The sequence below is a fragment of the Gadus chalcogrammus genome, chromosome 7, assembly GCF_026213295.1.
Source record: "Gadus chalcogrammus isolate NIFS_2021 chromosome 7, NIFS_Gcha_1.0, whole genome shotgun sequence".
In the NCBI taxonomy this organism is placed as follows: Eukaryota; Metazoa; Chordata; class Actinopteri; order Gadiformes; family Gadidae; genus Gadus; species Gadus chalcogrammus.
This window is the reverse complement of record NC_079418.1, coordinates 32,486,368-32,502,025: the sequence shown is the minus strand read 5'-3', so window position 1 is coordinate 32,502,025 and position 15,658 is coordinate 32,486,368. Positions and strand designations below refer to the sequence as shown.

At 51.1% G+C, this 15,658-nt stretch overlaps 1 pseudogene; it reads right to left on the bottom strand.

Annotated features, from left to right (window-relative positions):
• Window positions 1-26: 26 nt before the first annotated feature.
• LOC130386160 (protocadherin-10-like) lies at window positions 27-2,810 on the bottom strand (annotated as a pseudogene).
• Between the last annotated feature and the right edge of the window lie 12,848 nt (window positions 2,811-15,658).

Genomic DNA, 15,658 nt, shown 5'->3' with positions numbered 1-15,658 from the left:
TGTGTGTGTGTGTGTGTCTGTGGTACTCACCTCTTGTAAGCTGAGTTCTTCAGGTTCTTGGTCAAAGCCAGTCCTTGTGAGTGTCCTTGAACTAAAAGAATCACACAAGATCCGTTAAAATATTCACCACCACACCGTACTCTGTCACAATTATTTCGTTCATGAATATAAATAGATATGCAGCTGAAATAAAACTATTTAGAATCTCAATGTTCCCAGCATTGTGGCATTGTTCATCTTACAATGAAAGACTCCTGTGTCGCTATCGGATATAATTGGAATAATATAGGACGGCATTGTATCTTTTTAATGAGCGACACCTCATAGGCGTTGTTGTTCACCAGCTCGTTGCGCTCCAGCGCGCTCCACCCAGATGTCAGATAGTCTTTGCCCCGGGCGTTATTCTGTGCCTGCACGCTCATTACAGGACTGCACGGCTTCAGAAACATAAAGTCACTTTTGGAAGATTCCGGGGTCAGACACATTTTGTACAGTACACCTGCGAGATGGGCCCCCCGCCGCCAGCCCCGTCCGCCGCGTGGAGGTGCCCGTGGTCATCGCGGCCGCTCATGTTGGACTTCACGAACATGTCTGCGGTGCTCGTATTCTCCGCGAGCCGCAGCACCCGCAGCCGGCGAGAGGCCGTCGGAGCGGCGGTTCGGTAGCCCTTCACGGCGAGCAGGACGATGATGGCCACCAGACACGTCAGCGACACGGCCCCCAGCGACACCATCCAGTACAACCGTGTAGTCCTGGCCGTAGTAGTAAGGGCTCGGCGCAAGGTCACCCAGATCGGGCTGTGACTCGGGCGCGCTGTCGACCAGTGACAGGGTGATGGAGGCGGTGGCCGACAGCGGCGGCTGCCGTGTCTTGACCAGCACCAGCAGTCGGTGGCTCGCGGCGTCGGTGTCCACCAGCCTCCGGTTGGTCCGGATCGCCCGTGTACAGAGCCACGCTGAACAGGCCCGGGTCGGTGGCCTGCAGCACCTGGTAGAAGAGCCGCGAGTTCTGCCCCGAGTCGCGTCCGACGCGCTGACCCGGCCCACCAGGAAGCCGGCGTCCGCCGCTCTGGGCACCGCGTCTCCACCGGGGGCCGTTCCGTTGCGGGCCGCCGCGGCGGGGACGCCACGACGGGGGCGTTGTCGTTCTGGTCCAGGACGAAGACGTCCACCGAGACGTTGCTCCGGAGCGGCGGGAAGCCCGCGTCCTGGGCCTGAACCGTGACCTGGAAGCTCCTGAGCTGCTCGTGGTCGAAGGAGCGCAGTGCGTAGATGTTCCCGTTGTCTGAGTTGACGGACACGTAGGTGGACACGGGCATCCCGCCGATGTCCCCGCCGTCCAGGAGGGAGTAGGACAGGTAGGCGTTCTGGCCCGCGTCGGGGTCCAGGGCGGTGACGGCGCACAGCGCGGCGCCCGGCGCGTTGTTCTCCGTCAGGTAGACGGTGTACGACGGCTGCTTGAAGCGGGGCTCGTTGTCGTTCACGTCGGCCACCTGGACCACGATGGTCCTCCGGGTGAAGCGCGGCGGCGCGCCCATGTCCCGCGCGGTCACGGTGATGTTGTACTCCGCCACGGCCTCCCGGTCCAGGAGGTCAGAGGTCACCAGGGTGTAATAGTTCTTAAAGGACGAGTGGAGCTGGAACGGGACGTGGTGCGGGATCTCACAGTCCACGTTCCCGTTCTCCCCGGAGTCCGGTCCGTGACGCTGATGACGGCGATGACGGTCCCGGTGGCGCGTCTTCCTGCACCGGCGTGGACACCGACGTCAGGATGACCTCCGGCGTGTTGTCGTTGGTGTCCAGACGTTCACGAGCACCTTGCAGTGCACCGCCACGGCGGACGGACCCTTGTCTTTAGCCTGCACGTAGATCTCGTGCATGCGCGCCTTCTCGTAATCTATCACCCCGTCACGGTGATCTCCCCGGTGTGCGCGTCCACACCGAACAGCTCGCGCACTTGACGGGCGCGTGTCCGCTAAAGGAGTAGGTGATGTCCGCGTTGGGACCTCGTCCAGGTCGGACGCGTTTAGCCGGATCACCACGGTGCCCTGCGGTGCGTTCTCCGCCAGCCTCACGCTAGAACGACCGCTCGAACACCGGCGCGTTGTCGTTGGCGTCCAACACCGTGACGTCGATCTGCGCGGTGCCGGTCCTCTCCGGTGACCCCCGTCCACGGCGGTCAGCACCATCTGGTGGCTCCGCTGCTTCTCCCGGTCCAGCGGGGACTCCAGCACCAACTCGGCAAACTTGCTGCCGTCGCTCCGCGTCTGAACGTCCAGCAGGAAGTGGTCGTTGACGTGGAGCAGGTATGTGCGCAGTGAGTTGGTGCCCACGTCCAGGTCCTGCGCGCTCTCCAGCGGGAACCGGGAGCCCGGCACGGCGGACTCGGAGATGTCCAGGTTGAAGGCGCTCCACGGGAACCCGGGCGAATGGTCGTTGACGTCCGTGATCTCCACCTCCACACGGTACAGCTCCAGCGGCCGCTCCATCACCACCTGCAGGTGGAAGGAGCAGAACGGGGTCTCCTCGCACAGCTCCTCGCGGTCGATGCGCTCGTTCACGAACAGGACCCCGTTCTCCAGGTTCACCTCGAGGTACTGCCGCCTGGCGCCCGAGACGAGGCGGAAGCGGCGCGCGGACAGCCGCTCCACCGCCAGACCCAGGTCCTCCGCGAGGTTCCCCACGAACGCCCCCGTGCTCAAGCTCCTCTGGGATGGAGTAGCGGATCTGGGCCAGGACCAGGTCCCAGAGCAGGACCAGGACCACCAGGCGGACCAGGCCCGCCCTCCTCACCCCCTCTCCGCGCGCCATCACCCGAAAACTGTCCGGTGATTCAAACGATCTCTCATCAATTAAAGTATCAAGATATTTAGATATCGTAACTATATAAACTAAGATGCAACGAGAAGGGTGACTGTTGAACAGGTGAACGGAATCCAGGTGTCTGAGGTGGAAAATAGAAAATAAAAATAATCGAGAACCGCCTCGAAAACTTCCCCGCACGAGCAACTCTAACTCTGTCGCGTCCTTCTTTGAATGTGGAGCGAGGAGTCGGGAGGGTGAGAGAGGATACCGCCTCTGAACTGTGTGTGTGTGTGTGTGTGTGTGTGTGTGTGGTGTGTGTGTGTGTGTGGTGTGTGTGTGTGTGGTGTGTGTGTGGTGTGTGTGTGTGTGTGTGTGTGTGTGTGTGTGTGTGTGTGTCTCTGTGTCTGTGTGTGCACGCGCTCGCGTGACTGTATGGGCATATGTGTGCGTACGCGTGCGCCTCTGAGTGTGTTTGTGCGTCTGTAATAACGCCCGGGCGCAGCGGCAGTGGCAGTGGTATTATTGGCCCAACTGTTCAGATGATGGGAGAATGACATCTGCTCCAATTGCTGCTGCGAGGCACCGTAATCTGTCTCTGCTCGCTGCCCGATCAAACTCATCTCTCCCCGCTAATCTGGACAGCCCGCCCGACCCCTAATCCCCCGGCTGGGAGGTTATTATTCAGGGCATGATGAGCTAATATCATATCAAGAGCAAACAAACACTCAGATGTGTTGGTTTGGAGCCGTATTGTTTTCAGAAAAGCGTTGAGATGGAGGATTCAGAGGCGTTAGTGTGGAGTAGAAGGAGGCGTCAAGGCAGTCTGGTTTATGGATTTGTTTTATTACTCTTCATTCTTTTAATTTGAATTAAATAAGAAAGATATAACATGAATAAAGAAGTATAAATAAGGGAATTAATCTTAAATATCACATTATATATGATATTTTATGTATGACATGATTTTAAATTAGATTTAATATTTAATCTAATATTATATTAGTAGGAATTGTAATATTTGCCTTCTTATAAAAAATTGAGATTGTGAATTTCTCTAAACCGAGGATCAAATGTGTTATTGAACTCAAATTCATCTTAATCCATTCATTCTCATTCACTCTCTCACTCTTACACACTCTCACTCACTCTAAATCACTCTCACTCACTTTAACTCACCCTCACTCACTTAACTCACTTTCACTCACTTAAGCACCCTCACTAAATCTAACTCACTCTAACTCACTCACACTCACTCTTAATCACCCTAACTCACTCTAACTCACTCCTCACTTGCTCTAACTCACTCACTCTTTCACCCAATCAAACTCAATCTTAATCACTCTCACTCCGCTCTCACTCTCACTCACTCTAACCCACTCAATCTAACTCACTCTCACTCACTCTTAATCACTCTCACTCACGCTCTCTCTCACTCTCTCACTCACTCCAACCCACTCAATCTAACTCACTCTCACTCACTCTTAATCACTCTCACTCACGCTCTCTCTCACTCTCTCACTCACTCTAACCCACTCAATCTAACTCACTCTCACTCACTCTTAATCACTCTCACTCACGCTCTCTCTCACTCTCTCACTCCACTCTAACCCCCTCAATCTAAACCTCACTCTCACTCACTCTTAATCACTCTCACTCACGCTCTCTCTCACTCTCTCACTCACTCTAACCCACTCAATCTAACTCACTCTCACTCACTCGTAATCACTCTCAATCATGCTCTTATCTAAGAAAATGATCAACAGGTGGGACCATTTTCCTCCAGTTTGTTTTGGTCACCCCATGGGACCCCACGAGAACCCCATAGGCGGACTATATAGACCCCCATAGGTGGATCGACCCCCATAGATGGACTATAAAGACCCCAATAGATGGACTATAAAGACCCCCATGGATGACTATCAAGACCCCCCAAGATGGACTATAAAGACCCCCATAGATGGACTACAGGACTCTGGGTGTAGGGGGTCTGGTCTCTGGGTTGTAGGGGGTCTGGTCTGGTCTCTGGGTGTAGGGGGTCTGGCTCTCTGGGGGTAGGGGGTCTGGTCTGGTCTCTGGGTATTTAGGGGAGGTCAGGTCTGGTCTCTGGAGTGTAGGGGGTCTGGTCTGGTCTCTGGGTGTAGGGGGTCTGGTGTGGTCTCTGGGTGTAGGGGTTCTGGTCTGGTCTCTGGGCTGTAGGGGGTCCTGGTCTCTGGGTGTCGGGGTCTGGTATGGTTGGTCTGTGGTCTGGTCTCTGGTCTCTGGTCTTGGTCTGTGGGTGTATTGGGTCTGGTCTCTGGTCTCTGGTCTGTGGTCTGGTCTCTGGTCTCTGGTCTCTGGTCTGTGGTCTGGTCTCTGGTCTCTGGTCTCTGGTCTCTGGTCTGTGGTCTGGTCTCTGGTCTCTGGTCTCTGGTCTCTGGTCTCTGGTCTCTGGTCTGTGGTCTGGTCTCTGGTCTCTGGTCTGTGGTCTGGCGTGGAGAGGCTGACAGCCCGATCTGTCTTGTGCGATGAGGGGCAGCAGATGGTGTGGTTCACCACTGGCCCCATGCTCTTTTTAATTAACGGCGCCCAGATTACCGGGCATTTTCCGGGATCATTAGTGAACAGAGGAATTAAGACATTTGGTGAGCAGTAATCCCGGAGGCTCTCCGTGTGGCGCTCCCTCCCTCCCGCCCGCGCTGACCTGCTTTCCCAGCCACCGAGTGCTCTCTCCAGCCGCCCTCCCTGAACGCTGCCCTAAGTGGCTCTGGATAAAGGGACAAACAGCACATTTAAGGATCAGAAGTACAAAAGGGGATTACTGATTCCCAATTCGCTTTAACTCTCCCTCACTCAGCCACTCCCACACAAAGAGGAGCTATCAATCCCCTGCTCTTTAACTGTGTGATGGCTTTTAACCGGGGGATTAATACGGCATCGGTTACTGTTCTGGCTTCCAAGAGATGAGGATTAAGGCTTTTTAACGGCAGCTATTCCGTGTGTATGATGTGTTGTTGTGGCTCAAGTGAAAGGCATGTTTATTGTTAATGTTGAGCGGTTGTTGTTCAGCGGTGACCTTGAGGCAGGAGCGAGGGAAGTGGTTCTCTGTTCTGAAGACCTCTCTCAGCGTCAGAGCGCCAGCAGTTGCTGCTCTGTCCGACCGACAGCGAACAGAGTCGTCTCAAACCCTCCATCGATTTCCCTTATACCTGGGGTCTGACAACCAGACAGACTGACTGACACACTAACTCATATCTATCTGATTGATTGATTGATTGATTGATTGGACAGATAGGCATCCATTCAGAATGCTTTTGTATTTCTCTCCCAACTAAGTCAGACGGGTGTATCTTGCATGTAACGTCTATACCTAATACAGCATCTTACTTTGTACAGAGACCACAGACTCTATTTTTATGCATCATTGGCTCAGGTTTAGGAGATGGTTCATATCTACTGAAGAGAAATTAAAATCAGGCAAGGCAGGAAAAGAATAGAGAGTAACGCACTGTGTGGACGTTATAACACCGCTCGTTATTTAACTGGTGAGAATCAGCAACCTGTCTGACGGTTCGGTCCCCTTCGTTTGTGTGAATTAAGGACGAATGTCTTCATGTTTCTCTCCAACAGCACATTTAAATTGCACCCGTTACACAACACTGTCTGTCAGTGTTCAGGAGATCAACAACAAACATAAACGCTGGTTAAACGTCAGGTCTGCACCAAAAGGTCCCCGTCAGCCCTGCTGGGGAGCGCTGGTGGTTGTGAGTCGGACAGCCTGGAGATAGGTTTCATGAAGCCCGATCCCGGGTTAATAGAGCTCTGATTCAGGTGGGGAGACAGGCCTTAGGGCTTCCACTCGCACTCGCTTCCTCAATCTCCGGATATCCTCCTAAATCACCGTTGTACATCGGCTGCATCCCAACACCCGCTGTATCGTGATTCCCTTGGCCCTCGCTGCCTACGCTTCTCCAGAGGTATCTATCTGTCTTATCCCCCACTCCACGACTGAGAGAGCGAGAGAAGCAGCTTATGCCGCTTTTCCACTGCATGGTACCAGCTCGACACGACTCGACTCGACTCGACTCAGCTCGCATTTTTTGCGTTTCCACCGCGAAAAGATGGTATCTGGTACCTGAAGTGGCTGCTTTTTCTAGTACCGCCTCGCTCTAGGTTCCAAGCGGCTGAGCCGATGCTAAAAGGTGACGTCGGCAGACGGCCGGCCACTGATTGGCCAGAGAGTGTGACGAAGTCACGAGAGCGACATGGCAACCATGCTGGTAACAGCCATAGCAGCGCCGCAACCAACATATTCCACTTCTTCAACTTCTTCAACACGCCAGCTAATAATAGTAATGTTATCGATGTCCTCCATTGTTGTTATCTGGGTTCTGTCCATGTGTGGGTTGCGTAGGTGTTGTTTTGCGTTCGCGTACAAAAATACGTCACGGCCCTTTCGCGCAGCCGACCCCGCCCACGTCCCGGAGGTACTATTTGCGGTGGAAAACGACCCGTGCTGCTACCGTGTCGAGTCGTGTCGAGTCGAGTCGAGTCGAGTCGAGTCGACTACATTTGCGGTGGAAAAGCGGCATTAGATCCCGTTAGAAACCCGCCAAGTAGGCTGCTACGGGCGCTGTGATTGGCCCGCCGGTCCACCCTGCCTTCACTGACACTGAGGCAACTCACAAGTCACAATTCCAAGGAATCTCCACAAAGCAGGAGGGAAAAGAGTCGCACCTAGTCTTGGGAGCGTCACCCTTTGGAATGACGAGCAGTGGTCACTTTTAGAAAAGGTATAAAGACTCTTCTTTTTTTGGATAGGACTGTAACACACACTTCTTAAACATATATAACAGACTGTGTTTCGGTTCCTATATTTGTGGGTTTGTATGGTGGCGGGTGAATTGTGTCACTTCACCCGCCACTGCGTCGAGTTATACTTTCCAGTCAGGTCCGATCAAATTTGCATATTTAATACATCGTCAAACGTCGCTGCACAGTTCCACAACCATTACTGTCAACATCCGGCCCCCTTCTTCTTCTACGCCCCTTTTGCTCAGCTGCGACCATAGAAATCTTATAGATAGACGGAGCATTGGCTGCTGGGACGCGAGAAATACGGCCGCCATCTTGGAGTGGTCAACCGGGAGCAGCAACAGCAGCAGAAACAGGATGCCGGGCTGTTGTTCAGCGTATTCCTGCTCAAATCGGCGGACAATCCATAATAGGAATCGGGGGATTACTTTTCACAAGCAAGATTTAACATTAGCGTACTATTGGTATAATTTGTATTGAATAATAAAACACGCCAAACCATGTGGCCTTTATCATAGCTACACGTATGACAAAAAACCGCATGAAAATCAGTGGTATTCAGTGAGGTATGATTAATTAAATGCGCTGACAGTTCATTGCTCCAGCCAAACGGATTACACTGAGTGGAGCGGATGACCACTCCAAGATGGCGGCCCCGCGTCTCGTCAGCGCCAGTAGGAGGTAGCATTCGATGCTCCGTCTATCATATAAGATGTCTATGGCTGCGACTGTCAACATCTGGGATAATATACCGGTAACAGGGCTCTCAATTCTCACGCATTCGGCGTGAGACACACGCAATTCAACCCATGCACGCGCTCACACGCCTCACTTCGTATTTCTCACGCAGAGAAATTACCAGGATAGCGCCCACCAATGTGATATACATGGACAGGATATCGAGGCGTAGTCGTGGTGGGGAGGGGTTGCAGTTCGGTGGTCTGAGGATCTCGTCACTGCTTTTTGCAGATGATGTGGTCCTCATTGGATCATCGGCCTGTGACCTTCAGCACTCACTGGATCGGCTGGCGGCCGAGTGTGAAGCGGCTGGGATGAGGATCAGCACCGCTAAATCTGAGGCCATGACTCTTAGCAGGAAACCGGTGGATTGCTTACTCCGGGTAGGAAATGAGTCCTTAGCCCAAGTGAAGGAGTTCAAGTACCTCGGGGTCTTGTTCGCGAGTGAGGGTACTATGGAGCGTGAGATTGGCCGGAGAATCGGAGCAGCGGGGGCGGTATTGCGTTCGCTTTACCGCACCGTTGTAACGAAAAGAGAGCTGAGCCGCAAGGCAAAGCTCTCGATCTACCGGTCGATCTTCGTTCCTATCCTCACCTATGGTCATGAGGGCTGGGTGATGACCGAAAGGACGAGATCGCGGGTACAAGCGGCCGAGATGAGTTTTCTCAGAAGGGTGGCTGGCGTCTCCCTTAGGGATAGGGTGAGAAGCTCAGCCATCCGTGAGGAACTCGGATTAGAGCCGCTGCTCCTTTACTTAGAAAGGAGTCAGCTGAGGTGGTTCGGGCATCTGGTAAGGATGCCCACTGGGCGCCTTCCTTGGGAGGTGTTTCAGGCACGTCCAGTAGGGAGGAGACCTCGGGGAAGACCCAGGACTAGGTGGAGAGATTATATCTCAACACTGGCCTGGGAACGCCTCGGGATCCCCCCGTCAGAGCTGGTCAATGTGGCCCGGGAAAGGGAAGTCTGGGGCCCCCTGCTTGAGCTGCTCCCCCGCGACCCGACCCCGGATAAGCGGATGACGATGAGGAGGAGGATGAGGGCGCCCACCAATTTCGGCCGCTATTAACAGTGTTACAGGTAGGAATGAAATGCCGTACGTAGGGTAACCAGACGTCCTCTTTTGCCCAGACAAGCCCTCTTTTTGAGACACTTAAAAAAAATTGTAGGGTCGTTCTCTGGGTCGTTCACAAACTAGTTGGGCTACGCCCTCCCTTACTCAGTTCTGTTCGCTTTGCATTGGTGGAAGTGATTAGGGGGAGTGGTTAAGTAGAGCCTTCAGATTGGACGGTTTGACTTACTCAGTTACCGTCGTGTTTTGTATTTCTTTTTTTACCATTCCACCATTTACCATATTTTTTTATAGGGACAAATATTAACAAATTTCTCCTACAGGGGATTGATAAAGTTCTATCTAGCATGTTGTTTTATTGTTAATATGTCAATTCGTTTTTTTATTGAAAATACTTTGTATAGATGAATTATCCCCAAACTTGTCATCGTAACACCTTTGAAATAAACATGAATTAACATGGCAGATACCTGTGTTTTGTTTATCATATGCGGTAAGAGTGTAACATTTTCAACTCAGTTCCTTGGTAGCACCTACTTACAGTAAAAATCACTTCTGATGGATGTGAAAAATGATGTGAAAAAACTATTATATTTTTAATATATTTTTTAAAACGTACGCATATATTAAAAAAATATATAGCATATGAAAAGTGGCTGGTAAGAAATTATGAGTGGCTGGTGGGCAAAAAAGTTAATTTCCATCTCTGACACACACGCAAGCACACACGCACGCACGCACGCACACACACACACACACACACACACACACACACACACACACACACACACACACACACACACACACACACACACACACACACACACACACACACACACACACACACACACTGCGTCTCTTCATCTGAACAACACAGTCCAACCAAGACACCATATGTTTATATCCATACAACAAGGCCGGGATGTGAGCTTTGAGCCCTGAGTCCCGGTCCTGGAGGGACTCCTGCTCCGAGCAGCCGGCAGTGCGACGCGAGGAACGGGCCGGGAACGCCTCGCTGCCACACACCCCGCCAGGAAGTGCATTCGCCCTCTGGTCATACGCTCCTCAGCAGAAGTTCCTGAAACTTATAGGGTCGTCTCACGCTGATCGGGGTCCCGGTGGAGATCACGCAGACACACACCCATGCCAGACACAAACGCATAAACACACCCGTGCATGTACACCAAACCGGCCGCACACTCACACACTCACACACACGCAAACGCTAAAGCCTTACTTTAGACTATCAAAAACATAATTATTCAATAAACAAATAATCAATAATAAAATCAGCAATAATATAATTTTTTGTCTGCTTAAGAATATTTTATGTGTTAAATGGACAATGATATTGTACGCTCAGATATAATGAACACTCATAAGCTCTCCCGAGTGCCACTTTGTTCTGATGATACATAGCCAGGTGTCTCGCACTTTGGACGATTAAAAACGATTCTGCATTATTTTAAGCGTAGTCACCTTATTTTATACTGATTTGCAGCATATATTAATTATTCGGTTATGATCTTCCGGCTGGCATTGTGTTTGGTAGTTTTATGTGAACATCTGTCTGCTTAAATTGTGGCAATTCCTGCACCACATTCTGTCCTCCCTTAACCATTCATCACCAGAATATCTGTAGCCTAGAAAGTGCTATACTTGTGATAATAACACCTGCATTCAGGATGACTTTAAGATCCATATGTTAATATTTAAGGCAGCATTTCTGAGTGAATCTCAGCACTTGAACTGTTTAACTGTCAAGTGATTTTCACACAAAGGCCATCTTCACAGAACTCTCCTCGCTTTCCCTTCAGAAAACCGTCTGACCTTGACTGTGTGAGGCATTCCATGCATGAATAAATGAACAGTGAACAGTCGCTGAACAATTCACAGTGCACACACTGTTCCCGGACCTCTCATATGGGAGAAGAAGAGCCATTTATAACCTCCCTTCAGGACTAGGAGGTAACACGCTCCCCGACCGCGACAGACTCACATCACAACTTTACTTTGAGCCTGTCAGCCATCTTCCATGCAGCTGTCCGGGTTCAAACCTTGATCCTGAAACACGTCACTCACATAATGGCAGCTTTTTCAGATTTGCTTCATATTTCTTAAGTGTTCCACCTAATACCTTGTTCTTGATCAGTTTCCGTACTTAATTTACAGTTAATTCAATCGCCTTGATGAAACCTCTCCATGTGTTTGTTTGACAATCTGCTGAAATATCGTGAAAATGCTTACGATGTAGTATATAATATACACCTTAAATGTATGATATATAAGTTTATTAAATATAATATGCTGGTAATAATGTGTGTGGGACCTTTTTCATAACCATGCCCACCAACGAAGTTGTACGTTTAATGGACCCGACCCAGAAGGTGTGGAACCCCACGAGGTACCGGCCTATAGCTCCAGAACGGAGCTCTAAGCACATTCCTCCCCGCTGGGAAGGAACAGACGAACACATAGGAACCTCATTGAGACCCCACCGTCTGAGAGAACGCGTGAGAACCTCATTAAGACCCTCACGATTCAAAACTGAACTGAGCATGCGATCCATATTGGAGCAGCTACCAACCAACGTCCCAGTGCTCCCCGACTGCAGTGCAGAGTGGAGCCGCAGGGACCCGTGAAGAGATGGAAGGAGGTCAGTGGTCGTCAGAGAGAGCAGACATCACGGCTGAACTCCAGCCCCATTCTGGAGTTACTGAGCACCCACACACCGGAGCAGCAAGGCACCAGCGAGCTCCATAGATCACACCGACGGAGGAGAAGGAGGCGCAGGGTGGAGGTAGAGGGGGTGGAGGGTGGAGGTAGAGGGGGTGGAGGGTGGAGGCAGAGGGGGTGGAGGAGGAGGAAGAGGGGGTGGAGGGTGGAGGCAGAGGGGGTGGAGGGTGGAGGCAGAGGGGGTGGAGGAGGAGGAAGAGGGGGTGGAGGGTGGAGGTAGAGGGGGTGGAGGGTGGAGGCAGAGGGGGTGGAGGAGGAGGAGCGTTGTTGAGGAGAGAAAGAGCAGAGTGGAGCGAAGGTTGAGCAGGGTGGAGGTAGAGGGGGGAGGAGAAGGGTGGGGGGGGGGGGAGGAGCAGGGTGGGGGAGGAGAGGGGGAGAAGAAGTGTGGCGGGGACCAATCGTGTGGAGGGCGAAAAGAGAAGACAACAAGGGGGAGGAGGAGGAGGAGGAGGAGGAGGAGGGTGTGGGGGGGAGGAGGAGGAGGGTGTGGGGGGGGGAGGAGGAGGGTGTGGGGGGGAGGAGGAGGGTGTGGGGGGGGGGAGGAGGAGGGTGAGGGGGGGGGAGGAGTGTTAACGATGGCCACCGACGGGCCTGCAGCCTTCTCCGCTCCCTGACCTCCATGTGAGGAGCCATCAGTCTGGAGGTCCCCCTCCTGACAGCCCTCCAGGGGGACCCAGAGCACAGCTGCCGTGGGTGAACTTCGATTTTTTCCTTTAAATAAACATTCCTCTTTCATTCTTCATGTAATACCTTGTTTATTTCCACTTGTCATCGAGGACAATTAACCTGGATATGAGATTAATCATTTATGTATTAAGTCTGACATTAAATGTGTTTTTTTCGCAGTCATACCTATCACATCGTATTATAGGGCGGACCATGAGGACTACATCAAAGTGGGGTATTAGATTTGTAAGCAGTGCGTTGGGATTCACATTAAGCTCTATTTGATTTAGCTAGATGACACATCTTCTGACCCTTTGGAAATTAAAAGATGATATGTACGGTTTAATAAGATGTAATTTACATAACGTCAGATCACGTGATTAACCCCTCCTATAGCGTCATCTGTGCCCGACAAAATGAGCCTACTGTGACGTAGACACACCGCAGAGAAACCAGGAACGATCATTTTCGTGTCTTCTTCTTCAGCCAATCACAGCGCGTTCCTTCTCATTAGCTCATAATTAAGCGCACCTGTTCATGTGCACCTCGATAATAACGCGCCTCACCCCCCGCTAGGGGTTGGTTTGAGATGGACTGCGAGACAGACTTTACCCGAGACAGACTTGACACGAGAATGACCCGAAAATGACACGAAAATGACCCAAAAATGACCCTTTGCTCATGGTGCTTTCGACGGACAAAGTCAACACCCGGGACACCTCATTCAATTCATGATACCCTGTGACATCTGCCGTGTTGCACCTGGACACTGGCATGGGGTTTCTTATGAATAGGCCTACAACACTCCTCGTAGAGTTAAAGGCCTCCTCCGGAGCCTCTTCATCCAATGACCTCTCTCATCCAAAGGCCTCTTCTCACCACTGCCTGATCAGCAGCACCGTGGCCACCGCCGAGGGAGCGACTCGGGAACCCCGCAGTGAGTCACCCGGTTTTGCTCTCTAACGTGCTGGTTGAAGAGGTGTCGGTGGTTGGGCTTCTGGTGAGCCGTGTTGTTGTTTGTCATTTGCTGTGTGATGATGCACCGCACACATTACACTCTCCCTGTCTCCCGCACACACACACGTGCTTTCGGTGTCCCTGTTCTTTCCCCTCAAACTTTGACATTTATCCTAGTATGATTGGTGATGTTGGATTGTGTCTTGAATGCGGACCGGTGTTGTAACGTTACGTGTGGACTGACTGACCTGACCTCGCCTGTCCACCATTGGTCAGGACTTCTCCATCGCCGAGCTTAAACTACTGGCCATATCAAAGGTTAATTCCAATCGGACCAGTTGGTCGGCATGTCAGGAGCCACTCAAGGCCGAGTGCTTTTCCACTGGCGGACTTCTTTCAGTCTTAACTTCAGTCTAACAGGGCTGTTGGACCGCTTTGATTGAAGGTGCATATTTTCTTCAATTTCATCCAGCAGTTTAATTTGCATGCGGGTCCTATTTCAGTGGTGAGGTGTGAGCCACGTCAGCCAGGAATTATGACAGCCTTTCAAGTGCAAATGGGAACGCACTTTACCGTCTGTGTGTGCTTTGCAGAAACGCATCGGGTAAGTGTAGGTAAGTATCCCAGCCTCAACACAAGGTGTTGAGACACTGTCTGGCTCGGGCGGTTAACATCCCAAGTGTGTTTTCTTGCCAAGACGTCCTTCTGGCACAGTGGATTCTCTTAACATCAAACCAGGAGGCACGAGTCCCTCAGGGTACCAAGAAATCGCACAACTCCACAACTCCAATTTCCCAGAAGCTCCTTCAAAAGCAAAGTGAGGCGCTCATGCTGCTCTCTCTCGCTGGAGCCCAGCTATAGGAAAACGTTTCTCTAGGTTCATCCACTGTTGACTCCTCACTGGACCTCCTGGAAGACTCAGGACTGACTGGATGGATGAGTGTTGGTGTGTTTGGGCTCCATTAGTGTTTGGTACAACGCTGGCATTAAATAATTAAAGGTGTTTCTGTGATGGATTAGAGAAGTTTATGTGCTCATTAACACATGTACTCGCACACACCGCTCGTAACACTCTACCATTTCTGATCTTGGCCTTCCTCTTTCCCTTTTCAATACATTTGAAGCTGCTATCGGCAGCTGCTTGGAGTTTGGCAGCTTCCCAATGCTGCTTGCTGCTGCTTGCTGCTGCTGCTTGCTGCTGCTTGCTGCTGCTGCTTGCTGCTGCTGCTTGGCAGATGCTTGGCAGATGCTTGATAATGGGTGTTCTGCAATGTGGTTTTGTTCTGTGCAATGTGTTCTGTGCAATGTGGTTTTGAGCTGTGCAATGTGGTTTTGATCTGTGCAATGTGGTTTTGTTCTGTGCAATGTGGTTTTGATCTGTGCAATGTGTTCTGTGCAATGTGGTTTTGTTCTGTGCAATGTGTTCTGTGCAATGCTGGTTTTGTTCTGTGCAATGTGTTCTGTGCAATGCTGGTTTTGTTTAGTGCAATGCTGGTTTGACTTGCGTTGGAGGTCCTTGTATGTCCAGTCAGCTGACTGTTGGATTGAATGTAGGATGTATGAAAGGTGTAAAGGGGGCTTTACACCCTAGTTTGGTGCATGCTTTGTCTGAAACCAACTGTGCTGTGAACTGAACCGTTGTAGTAATGAATTCTGGTACATATTCAATGTTTCTATGGAACACTTTGCATCAAATTTGCCTTGGACACAAATTTACATTTTTGAAAGAATTTCTACATATTCATATTTCTAATTTGCGTGATTTACCAACGGACGATTTATCCAAACATCGGCAACAAAGTCTGCAGCAACACAAAGGCAAGTAACCTTTACATCCTTGTTGGTTAATCGTGACCTTGATGGGTTGGTTAATGTATTCACCGTTTACATCTTTGT